The 12,584-nt window shown below is 47.8% G+C and overlaps 1 pseudogene across 1 annotated transcript in view; it reads left to right on the top strand.

The window, feature by feature from the left end:
* Nucleotides 1-2,061: 2,061 nt before the first annotated feature.
* Nucleotides 2,062-12,584, top strand: part of LOC147122828 (uncharacterized) — a 1,078,287-nt pseudogene continuing 1,067,764 nt past the window's right edge. The window contains exon 1 of the transcript XR_015080342.1: nucleotides 2,062-2,215. The product of XR_015080342.1 is annotated as an uncharacterized LOC147122828 (transcript). The remainder of the gene's footprint in view (nucleotides 2,216-12,584) is intronic.

Here is a 12,584-nt window from a genome sequence, read left to right as displayed (position 1 = left end):
CCTCTGGAATCCCCCAAGCGTCTCTCCTTGGCCCCCTTTTATTTCATATCTACATGCTGCCCCTCGACGACATCATCCGAAAACACGTTAGATTTTACATATATGCTGACGACACCTAGCTCTACCTCACCACCACCTCTCTCGACCCCTCCTGTTTTGTCACACTGCTTGTCTGACATTCAATACTGGATGAGCAGAAATTTCCTCCAACTAAATATTGGGAAGACCGAAGCCATTGTCTTCGGTCCCCGCCACAAACTCCGTTCCTGGCCACTGATTCCATCCCTCTCCCTGGCCACTGTCTGAAGCTGAACCAAACCGTTCGCAACCTAGGCGTCCTATTTGACCCTGAGATGTGCTTCCGACCACGTAACTGCTCCATCATCAAAACTGCCTACTTCCACCTCTGTAACATCGCCGTCTCCGACTCTGCCTCAGCTCATCTGCTGCTGAAACCCTCATCCATGCTGTTGTTACCTCTAGACTTGACTATTCCAATGCTCTCCGGGGCAGCCTCCCATTTTCCACCCTCCATAAACTTGAGCTAATCCAAAATTCTGCTGCCAGTATCCTAACTTGCACCAAGTCCCGTTCACCCACCACCCCTGTGCTCACTGACCTACATTGGCTCACGGACTGGAAACAGCTTGATTTTAAAATTCTCATCCTTGTTTTCAAATCGCTCCATGGCCTCACCCTTCCCTATCTCTGTAACCTACTCCTGCCCTACAACCCTTCAAGACCTCTGGGCTGCTCCAATTCTGGCCTATTGCACATCCCCAATTTGAATTGCTCCACCATTGACGGCTGTGCCATCAGCTGCCAAAGCCATAAACTCCAGAATTCCCTCTCTAAATCTCTCTGCCTATATAGCGCTCCTCCTTTAAGACGCTCCTTAAAACCTACCTCTTTGACCATGTTTCCTGTCCTAAAATCTCCTCTGTGTCAAATTTTGTTTGATAACGCTCCTGTGAAGCTCCTTGGGACATTTTACTACATTAAAGGCGCTATATAAATGCAAGTTATTGTTGTTGAATTCGGGAATTGTCTTTTAAACTCCCTCTGACTCATTGGATCTCTCCGATCTTCAAAAGCTTCCTGAAAACCTACCTCTTCATGCATGCCTTTGGTCATCTTCCAATTTCTGTTGTGTCCAATTGCCCTTGTAAAGGAACTTGGGATAGGATTGTCAACAAGTTCCCGGAAGTTTCAACACATTACCCTCCCACCTCCAACCAAACAGTGGAACAGGCTTTTTCTCCATCACCAATATTTTATAATTAATATACAAAAGTGTTTAAAGAAAATGGAAAAACATTTCTTTTTAATGGCACTATGATTTTTCTCCTGGGTTGATGGCAGCAGTGTCCAGGAGATTTAATATTTAATTCCCAGAGACTCCAGGACAATCCTAATTTAGGACATTTTGCTTTGTTATAGAAATGCAAGTTGTTGTAATTGAATCCCTCTTGCAATAACTTTGTTTCCAGTCAAGTTCAGGAAGTTCCCTGACTGTTCCCTCTGACCTGGAGATATTTGTATGATTCACAGCTGCATGTAGTTAGTTAAAATAGCCAAAAAATAAAGAGCACATGTTTTTAGCCTCTTAAATATTTTCCAGTGACTGACTTTTATAACAAACGTTACAGTAATGTTAGTCATATTCATTGGTATATATCGTTGAGATTTTATTTGGAATATTACATTGATTTATTTTCTGTTCACCGTCGTTTTAATGTCGTATCATATATACATTACACTTAGTCATACTGAACCGACTGTTTACAGGTCCATGTATCACAATTACTTGAGGTCATTATGGCCCTCCAGACTGAAGGATTTGGTTGTGCCTCAAAGCTTTCAGCACTTGGCAGAGTCTTCACTCAGGTTGGAATACCAGGCCCGGGCCCGGGCCCTCAGCAAAGGCTCAGCGGCCCCGGGGAGGCCGCAGTAAGAAGGCGCCACCTGTTGGCCGGACCAGCTGGTGACAGCAGGTCCGCGTTCCGGCTGCTAGGCAACGGCTGTGAGCGCACAGCGGAGTGGAAGTGTGAGTGAGCAGTGTCCGCCCGCACTGACGCAGCCCGCGGCTCAGCTGTTGCCTGCTAAGGGACGGAGCTCCCGGCCGCACCGGTTATGTTTTACAGCACTGTTGCCAATTACTCTTACTACGTGCACTTACCGGCCGAATACACGTGTCTGCACTACAGGCTATCAGGTAACCACTTCTCCGCAGACCTGAATGGGCACGGTGGCATAGTGGTTAGCACTGTTGCCTCACAGCGCCAGGGACCCGGGTTCAAATTTGGCCTCGGGCGACTGTGTGGAGTTTGCACATTCTCCCCGTGTTTGCGTGGGTTTCCTCTGGGTGCTCCGGTTTCCTCCCACAGTCCAAAGATGTGCAGGTTAGGTTGATTTGGCTATTATAAATTGACCCTTAGTGTTAGGGGATTAAATACGTGGGGTTACGGGGATAGGGTGGGATATGTGTCGGTGCAGGCTCGATGGGCCGAAATGGCCTCTATCTGCACTGTAGATTCTGTGATTCTGTAAAGGCCGGACCTATAGCCTTAAAATCCGAGCATTCAAGTTGCTGCCTTTCCGCTAAAAAAATATAGGAATCTGACACGTTATGCACTTGAGCTGTGTCAGGAGCTCACTGTAGTGTCTGAGTAGCAATAATACACGGACTGCAGGAGAACAATAATAACAGGTATTTACTGAACAGAGGGTAAGTTAAAAACTGAAATACAGAAGCCTGCTATGGCTTTATATACAGGGGTGGTCACTGCCGGTACTGCAGTATAGAATCAGTTCTCTTAAAGGTACATACACAACAATTCCTCCCCTTTTAGATAAACAGTACATAACATTCATTTAACAACTAAATAATAACTAATTACAATTACAATTTCTCTGTACTATATACATCAACTGAAATAATCATTTATAAGTTCAGTCTTTGAGGAGGTTTCCTGATCCTGACTGGATAGCGCCTTTCTCGAGTATCTTGTTCTTGCGGCGGAGTTGATTCTGGCTCATTGTCATTGGTTGGTTCGTCAGCTTCCAATACCACTGCTTCTGAGGTAGACGCAATCTGCTCGTGGTATGGGTTTGGCTTGTTCCTGTGACTCTAGAATCTGGTCAGCATGGCGTCTCATGATGCTCTCTCCAACGTCCACTGTGTACATTAGTGGTCCCTGCTGTGTGCATATCGTTCCTGGCTGCCATTTTTCTGTTCGGTAGTCGCGGGCCAAGACTGGTTGCCCTATCTTAAAGCTTCTGGTTGGCTTCTCATTTATGTGCTGGAATTGCTTATCCTCAACATCTCGTCTTATGTTTGGTTTGAGCAAATCCAGGCGACATCTTAGCCTTCGGTTGAAGAACATTATGGCTGGAGCTTGGTTGGTGACTGCATGTGTCGCATTCCGGTAAGCAAACAAGAAATTATCCACCTTGTGTTGTAGTGGTATGTCGTCATTATGCATTGCCTTTATTGCCTTTTTAAAGGTCTGAACAAACCTCTCAGCCAATCCATTTGTGGTTGGATGATATGGGGCAGATGTGTAATGTTTCACCCCATTATTCCTCAGAAACCTCCGGAAATCCTCTGACACAAACTGTGGCCCATTGTCGGAGCAAATCTGTTCTGGCAAGCCATTCCTGGCGAAGATGGTCCGTAGGACTGCAATAGTTTTCTCCGTGGTGGTGGAGGACATTTTGATGACCTCTGGCCATTTCGAATGGGCGTCCACAGCGATTAGGAACATTGAGTCCATAAATGGACCAGCAAAATCAATGTGTACCCGTTGCCATAGAGATGAGGGCCGCTCCCATGGATGTAGCGGGGCCTGTGGTGGAGCGTTTTGGACCTTCTGGCATCCTGTGCATCTCTTGGCCATATCCTCGATTTCTTTATCGATTCCCGGCCACCACACAAACGCCCTGGCTAGGCTCTTCATTTTTACCCCTCCCAGATGACCCTCATGAAGCTCATTGAGCACTCTATCTCTCAACTTGGGTGGAATTACCACTCGGGATCCACACATCAAGGTCCCCCAGCACACTGACAGCTGTTCTCTCCTTGGCGAGAATGCTGGCAACAGTGAGTCACCATGTGCTGGCCATCCCTTCACCGTCAAATCATAGACCCGAGAGAGTGTTGGGTCATTTCGGGTTTCCTTCTCTATACTTGAGTTTGTAACAGGTAGACATTCGACTATGGTCGCATGGAATATCTCAACAGGGTCCACTGCAGGTGCTTCCTCTACCATAGGCAACGGTAGGCGCGACAGCCCATCAGCGTTTCCATGCTGTTTCGTACCCTTGCACTCTATGTCGTACTGATGTGCCCCTAGAAAAAGTGACCATCTTTGCAGCCGTTGCGTCATCATCACCGGAACGCCCTTCTTTGGGTTAAAAATGGAGACCAGGGGCTGATGATCAGTCAGTAGGGTGAATTTCTGCCCACGCAGATAGTGATTGAACTTCTTCACCCCCCACACCAGGCTGAGGGCCTCCCTGTCAATCTGGGTGTAGTTACGCTCGGCTGAGGTTAACGAGCGCGCCGCAAAGGCTATTGGCCTCTCTGAACCGTCAAGGAATTTGTGTGACAGCACCGCTCCGATGCCGTAGGGAGACGCATCACATGCTAACCGAATCGGTAGTGTTGGATTGTAGTGGGCCAATACTTCTTTTGAAGTGATTAGGCATTTACATTTCTGAAAGGCACGCTTACACTCATCACTCCATTTCCATGTTACTCCAGTTTGCAGCAGGGCGTTCAGTGGGTGCAGAATTGTAGATAAATTCGGCAAGAACTTATGGTAGTAGTTCACCAACCCGAGGAACGACCTCAGTTGCGACACATTTTCCGGTGCTGGAGCCTTGACTAGAGCCTCAATCTTGTCCGGCGACTGATGCAACCCTTCCTCATCAATCATGTGGCCACAATACGAGATTTGTCTCCTGAAGAACTCGCATTTGGGGCGGTTGGCTCGTAGCCTATATTCCTGTAATCTCGTGAGCACCTGCTCCAGGTTGGCAAGGTGTTCACTGTCATTTTTGCCCATAACCAGGATGTCGTCCAAATAACACTGGGTCCCCGGGATCCCTTGCAGGACTTGTTCCATCGCCCTCTGCCAAATAGCCGGGGCTGATGCTACCCCAAATACCAGTCGATTGTACTGGTAAAGGCCTTTGTGAGTGTTTATCGTGAGGTATTTCCTAGATGCTTCTTCCACCTCCATTTGTAGATACGCTTGGGCCAGATCAATCTTTGTAAAGCGTTTCCCTCCAGATAGTGAGGCGAAAATATCTTCTATCCGTGGAAGTGGATATTGTACTGTGTGCAGGACTGGGTTCACAGTTACCTTGAAGTCCCCACAGATGCGAACCTGCTTTGGTTCCCCAGGCGTGCTGCTCAATGATTTCTTCATTACAGGAACGATGGGTGTGGCCCACTCGCTCTAGTCCACCTTGGACAGCACACCCGAACGCTCCAGACTCTCCAGCTCTGCTTCAATGGCTGGGCGGATCGCGTAAGGTACCGGTCTGGCGTAAAAAAAATTTGGGTTTGCGTTATCTTCGATTTTTATCGTTGCCGTTACTCCTTTTAGAGTCCCAAGTCCTTGTTGGAACACCTCTTTCGCGTCAGTTAGAATCTTTGACAGTCGTCCAGGTGTGACATCATCATCCTTTTTATCAGTCACAGTTAGCGCCTGAATGGAATGCCAATCCAATTGTATTTTTCGGATCCATTCACGTCCCAATAATGGTGGTCCTCCATCTGGTAGTATATATAGATACAGTTTCTGTGTTTCCTTGCCGTTGTATTCAACTGGCACCATTATTTTTCCTCTGGGGTAGACTTTTTGCCCCATGTATGTCTTCAATACAATGGACGTGTCCTTCAAGGGTATGTGTGGGAATAGCCGCTCATAGTCTCGTCGATTCATGACAGTTAGGGCTGATCCTGTGTCCAATTCCATCTTTACTGGGGACCCTGCTATCATGAGGGTGACCCAAATGGTTCGGTGATCCTCCTTTGCGATCACGTTGTGTAGCTTTAGACAATTTAGTCTCCTGCTCCCGGAGTCCTTATCACTCTCCTGATCTTCTGAACTACTGTCTGTCAATTTCTTTACTTTCTTGTACTTTTCCTTAGTAGTTCTTGTAGTGTTGGTTTTCTTTCCTGACCTGCAGACTTTTGCTATGTGTCCCATTTTCCCACATTGCCTGCATACTTTGTCCTTAAACCAGCAGTCCTTCTGATCATGGGTTGTTCTGCCGCAGCGATAGCACATTTCTGCTCCATACGCCATTTCGTTAGCGCTGTATTCTTGTGGTTTCTGTTGTATTTCCGCAGCTCCCCGTGCTGCTGCTTCATAGGATACTGCCACGCTGAAAGCCTGTTCTAGCGTCAGGTCCTTTTCCGAAAGTAGTCGTTTCTGGGTTCCTTCACTCTGGAGCCCGCAGACAAACTTATAGAGTCATAGAGTCATAGAGTTTTACAGCGCAGAAAGAGGCCCTTCGGCCCATCGTGTCTGCGCCGTCCATCAATCCCTGTCCAGTCTAATCCCATTTTCCAGCATTTGGTCCATAGCCTTGTATGCAATGGCATTTCAAGTGCCCATCCAAATGCTTCTTGAATGTTGTGAGGGTTCCTGCCTCTACCACCCTTTCAGGCAGTGAGTTCCAGCTTCCAACCACCCTCTGGGTGAAAAAGTTCCTCCTCAAATCCCCTCTAAATCTCCTGCCCCTTACCCTGAATCTATGCCCCCTTGTTATTGACCCCCCTACTAAGGGGAAAAGTTCCTCTTTATCTACCCTATCTATGCCCCTCATCATTTTGTACACCTCAATCAGGTCCCCCCTCAGCCTCCTTTGCTCCAAGGAAAACAACCCCAGCCTGTTTAGTCTTTCTTCATAGCTGAGGTGCTCCATCCCAGGTAACATCCTGGTGAATCTTCTCTGCACCCTCTCCAAAGCAATCACATCCTTCCTATAGTGAGGCGATAAGTATAGGAATGGGAGGATAGAGCAGATGAATGCGTGGCTAAAGAGTTGGTGTAGGGGGGAGGGTTTTACTTTCCTGGATCACTGGGCCTGCTTCTGGGAAAGGTGGGACTTGTACAAGTCGGACGGGTTGCACCTGAACCAGAGCGGGACAAATATCCTTGCGGGGAGGTTTGCTAGCACTGTTGGGGGGGGTTTAAACTAACTTGGCAGGGGGATGGGATACAGAGGGGAGCTGAAATAGGGGGGGATGTGCTGCCAATTATAGAGAAAAAAACAAGTCAGCTTGGTAGACAGGGCAAATATATAAGGGCAAGGCTGGATGGCATCTATTTTAATGCAAGGAGTCTTGCGAATAAGGTGGATGAGCTGAAGGTGTTGATAAACACATGGGAGTATGATATTGTTGCTATCACGGAGACATGGTTGAGGGAAGGGCAAGACTGGCAGCTCAATATTCCGGGGTACAGAATCTTCAGGCGAGACAGAGGGGGAGGTATAAGAGGAGGGGGTGTCGCAATATTAATTAAGGAGTCAATTACTGCAGTAAGGAGGGATGATATATTAGCAGGGTCCTCTAATGAGGCCATATGGGTGGAGCTTAAAAACAAAAAGGGGGCAAGCACTTTGCTGGGAGTGTACTATAGGCCTCCAAACAGTCAGGGGGAGATAGAGGAACAGATATGTAGGCAAATCTCAGAGAAATGTGCAAATAATAGGGTAATAATAATGGGGGATTTCAACTTCCCCAATATTAACTGGGATAGTCAGAGTGTGAAAGGCTCAGAGGGTGTAGAATTCCTAAAGTGCATCCAGGAGAGCTTTTTGAGCCAGCATGTAGAAAGTCCTACAAGAGAGGGGGCGGTACTGGACCTAATTCTCGGGAATGTGGCCGGCCAAGTGGAAAAAGTGCTAGTAGGTGAGCACTTTGGTGATAGTGACCATAATATGGTAAGATTTAAGGTGGCCATGGAAAAGGACAGGGATGGGCCGGAAATAAAGGTTCTAAATTGGGGGAAGGCCGATTTTAATAGGATAAGGCAGGATCTGGCCAAAATGGACTGGGATCAGCTACTTGTAGGAAAATCCGCATCGGAGCAATGGGAGGCTTTCAGAAGGGAGATTGGGAACATACAATGGCAACATGTTCCCGTAAAGGTCAAGGGTGGTTCCAAAAACCACAGGGAACCTTGGATGTCAGGGGATATACGGGAATGGATTAGGAAAAAAAGGAGGGCTTTTGGTAGATACAAAAGGCTAAAGACGGAGGAAGCCCTAGAGGAGTACAAAAAGTGCAGGGGGATACTTAAAAAAGAAATTAGGAGATCAAGGAGGGGCCATGAAATAACACTGGCAAGCAAAATAAAGGAAAATCCGAAGATGTTTTATAAGTATATTAAGGGTAAGAGGATAACTAGGGAAAAAATAGGGCCCATTAGGGACAAAAGTGGCAATCTGTGTGTGGAGCCGGAAGATGTAGGAGGGGTTCTGAATGAATTTTTTGCGTCTGTTTTCACTATGGAGAAGGACGATGTAGACATAGAAATAGGGCGGGGGGACTGTGATATGCTCGAACATATTAACATCGAGCGGGGGGAGGTATTGGCGGTTTTAGCTGGCCTAAAAATGGATAAATCCCCAGGCCCGGATGAAATGTATCCCAGGCTGCTGTGTGAGGCAAAGGAGGAGATTGCGGGGGCTCTAACACATATATTCAGGACCTCTCTGGCCACAGGGGATGTGCCAGAGGACTGGAGAACCACTAATGTAGTACCATTATTCAAGAAGGGTAGTAGGGAAAAACCGGGGAACTACAGGCCAGTGAGCCTAACATCAGTGGTAGGAAAATTATTGGAAAAAATCCTGAGGGACAAAATGTGTCTCCACTTGGAGAGGCAAGGATTAATCAGGGATAGTCAACATGGCTTTGTCAAGGGAAGATCATGTCTGACTAATTTGATTGAATTTTTTGAGGGGGTGACTAGGTGTGTGGATGAGGGTAACGCAGTGGATGTGGTATACATGGATTTCAGTAAGGCCTTCGATAAAGTCCCGCACAGGAGACTGGTCAAGAAGGTAAGAGCCCATGGAATCCAGGGTGCCTTGGCACATTGGATACAAAACTGGCTTAGTGGCAGAAGGCAGAGGGTGATGGTCGAAGGTTGTTTTTGTGACTGGAAGCCTGTGGCCAGTGGGGTACCACAGGGATCGGTGCTGGGTCCCTTGCTGTTTGTGGTCTACATTAATGACTTGGATATGAATGTAAAGGGTATGATCAGTAAGTTCGCGGATGATACAAAAATTGGTAGGGTGGTAAATAGCGAGGAGGGTAGCCTCAGTCTGCAGGACGATATAGATGGGTTGGTCAGATGGGCGGAACAGTGGCAAATGGAATTTAACCCGGAAAAGTGCGAGGTGATGCACTTTGGGGGGACTAACAAGGCAAAGGAATACACAATGAATGGAAAGACCCTAGGCAAGACGGAGGGTCAGAGGGATCTGGGTGTGCAAGTACACAGATCCCTGAAGGCGGCGGAACAGGTGGATAAGGTGGTAAAAAAGGCATATGGGATACTTGCCTTCATTAGCCGAGGCATTGAATATAAGAGCAAGGAGGTTATGATGGAGCTGTATAAAACACTGGTTAGGCCACAGCTGGAATATTGTGTGCAGTTCTGGTCGCCACACTACAGGAAGGATGTGATCGCGTTAGAGAGGGTGCAGAGGAGGTTCACCAGGATGTTACCAGGGCTGGAGCGCTTCAGCTATGAAGAGAGACTGGGCAGGTTGGGTTTGTTTTCCTTGGAGCTGAGGAGGCTGAGGGGGGACATGATTGAGGTGTACAAAATTATGAGGGGCATAGATAGGATGGATGCTGAGGAGCTTTTTCCCTTAGTAGAGGGGTCGATAACTAGGGGGCATAGATTCAAGGTAAAGGGCGGGAGGTTTAGAGGGGATTTGAGAAAGAACTTTTTCACCCAGAGGGTGGTTGGAGTCTGGAACTCACTGCCTGAAAGGGTTGTGGAGGCAGAAACCCTCACAACATTTAAGAAGCATTTGGATGTGCACTTGAAATGCCATAGCATACAAGGCTACGGGCCAAATGCTGGAATATGGGATTAGATTAGACAGGGCTTGATGGCCGGCGCGGACACGATGGGCCGAAGGGCCTCTATCCGTGCTGTATTACTCTATGACTCTATGACTCTATGACCAGAACTGCACACAGTACTCCAGCTGTGGCCTCACCAGCGTTTTGTACAGCTCCATCATAACCTCCCTGCTCTTATATTCTATGCCTCTGCTAATGAAGGCCAGTATCCCATATGCCTTTTTAACCACCTTATCTACCTGTTCCGCTGCCTTCAGGGATCTATGTACATGTACACCAAGGTCCCTCTGACCCTCTGTACTTCCTAGGGTCCTACCACTCATTGTGTATTCCCTTGCCTTATTTGTCCGCCCAAAATGCATCACCTCGCACTTTTCCGGGATAAATTCCATTTGCCACTTTTCCGCCCATCTGACCAACCCGTTAATATCGTCCTGTAGCCTGAGGCTTTCCTCCTCGCAATTTACCACCCCACCAATTTTCATGTCATCTGCGAACTTACTGATCATACCCTTTACATTCTCATCCAAATCATTAATGTAGATCACAAACAGCAAGGGACCCAGCACCGATCCCTGAGGTACCCCACTGGACACAGGCTTCCAGTCACAAAAGCAACCTTCGACCATCACCCTCTGCCTCCTGCCACTCAGCCAGTTTAGGATCCAACGCGCCAAGGCCCCCTGGATCCCATGGGCTCTTACCTTCTTGACCAGTCTCCTATGCGGGACTTTGTCAAAAGCTTTACTGAAGTCCATGTAAACCACATCCACAGCATTTCCCTCATCCACACACCTAGCCACCCCCTCGAAAAATTCAATCAGATTGGTCAGACATGATTTACCCTTGACAAAGCCAGGCTGACTATCCCCGATTAATCCTTGCCTCTCCAAGTGGAGACTAATTTTGTCCCTCAGAATTTTTTCCAATAATTTCCCTACCACAGATGTTAGGCTCACTGGCCTGTAATTCCCTGGTTTATCCCTGCTACCCTTCTTGAATAATGGTACTACGTTAGCTGTTCTCCAGTCCTCTGGTACATCCCCTGTGGCCAGAGAGGTTCTGAAAATTTGTGTCATATTATCCCGTAAGGTGTCTGCCAGTCCTGCTCCGAACTGGCAGTGCTTCGATAACTTGCGTAGTTCCATAAGATAGTCAGCATTGCTCTCATCTTTGTGCTGGTTTCTTTTATGGAACTTGAATCTTTCTGCTATTAGCAGCGGTGTAGGGTTTAGGTGTTCCTGTAAGGTATTAACAATCTCTTCAAAACTTTTCTCCATTGGTTTAGCTGGGGTAATTAAATTCCGCAATAGGCCGTACGTTCTCGCGCCCATCAAATTTAATAATACCGACGCCTTCTTTCCATCGGCCACCTCATTTGCCTCGCAGTACACTTCAATTCTTTCCACATATGTGGTCCAGTCTTCTACCTCGTTGTCGAAAGCAGTGATACTGACACTCTTTGGCATCTTGGGTGGTTTAAAATGGCGCCTCCCGCGCTTTTTCTTCTTCCCCAATGGATTAAAATGGCGCCTCCCGCGCTTTTCCTTCTTCCCCAATGGAATAAAATGGCGCCTCCCGCGCTTTTCCTTCTTCTCCTTGCTGCCACGCTGCTCCTAGCGTTCTACAGGGTAATGGCGGCGACCCGCGGCTTCGGCGTGTCTCACTTTTCCTTCCCCTCGTTTTATTTTCTCTACACTGCCCGGTTCTTGAGCACCGACTGCGCCCTGTGCGCTCCACCCTCTCTCTCTCTCTTTTCCTCCCGACGACGCTGCACGGCTCCTTTTTCAGAGCCGCTCAATCGAGCCCGAGCCCGCCGCAGTCCAGAAGGGTCAGCGCGCTACCTGCTACCAGCACGATTTGCTGGAACACCTCGACTGAGGAGCCAAGCCCAGCTCTCCACAGCCTCCCCTGCAATTCTCCGAACTCTGATGGATTCCTGGGCGGTTGCCCGCAGTCGACGCCCGTTGCTCTGACTTCGACCTCCCAGAAGCTTCTCTTCAGGGAAAGATCCCCGTGAGGTGATGCAGTACTGCAGGTGAGTTCGAACCTGCCCGTTGCCAGTGTAGTGTCCGAGCAGCAATAATACACGGACTGCAGGAGAAGAATAATAACAGGTATTTACTGAACGGAGGGTAAGTTAAAAACTGAAATACAGAAGCCTGCTATGGCTTTATATACAGGGGTGGTCACTGCTGGTACTGCAGTATAGAATCAGTTCTTCTCTTAAAGGTACAGACACAACACTCATGGCTAATATTTACTTGTAGGTAAAAACAGAAAATGCTGGAAATGCTCAGCAGGTCAGGCAGCATCTGTGGAGAGAGAAAAACATGGGGGAATTTGCACATGAAAAAACGGATGGGTGGGAGAGGAGGATGGAGTTAAAGTTTAAAAAATCTAAAACCCGACTCCAACTTGCCCACTTTCACCTTTTACTCAGGCGGGAGGGGTGCAG

Source organism: Somniosus microcephalus, chromosome 2, assembly GCF_052327205.1.
Source record: "Somniosus microcephalus isolate GS21.2 chromosome 2, FLI_Smic_1.0, whole genome shotgun sequence".
In the NCBI taxonomy this organism is placed as follows: Eukaryota; Metazoa; Chordata; class Chondrichthyes; order Squaliformes; family Somniosidae; genus Somniosus; species Somniosus microcephalus.
This window is presented reverse-complemented; position numbering and strand designations above follow the sequence as displayed.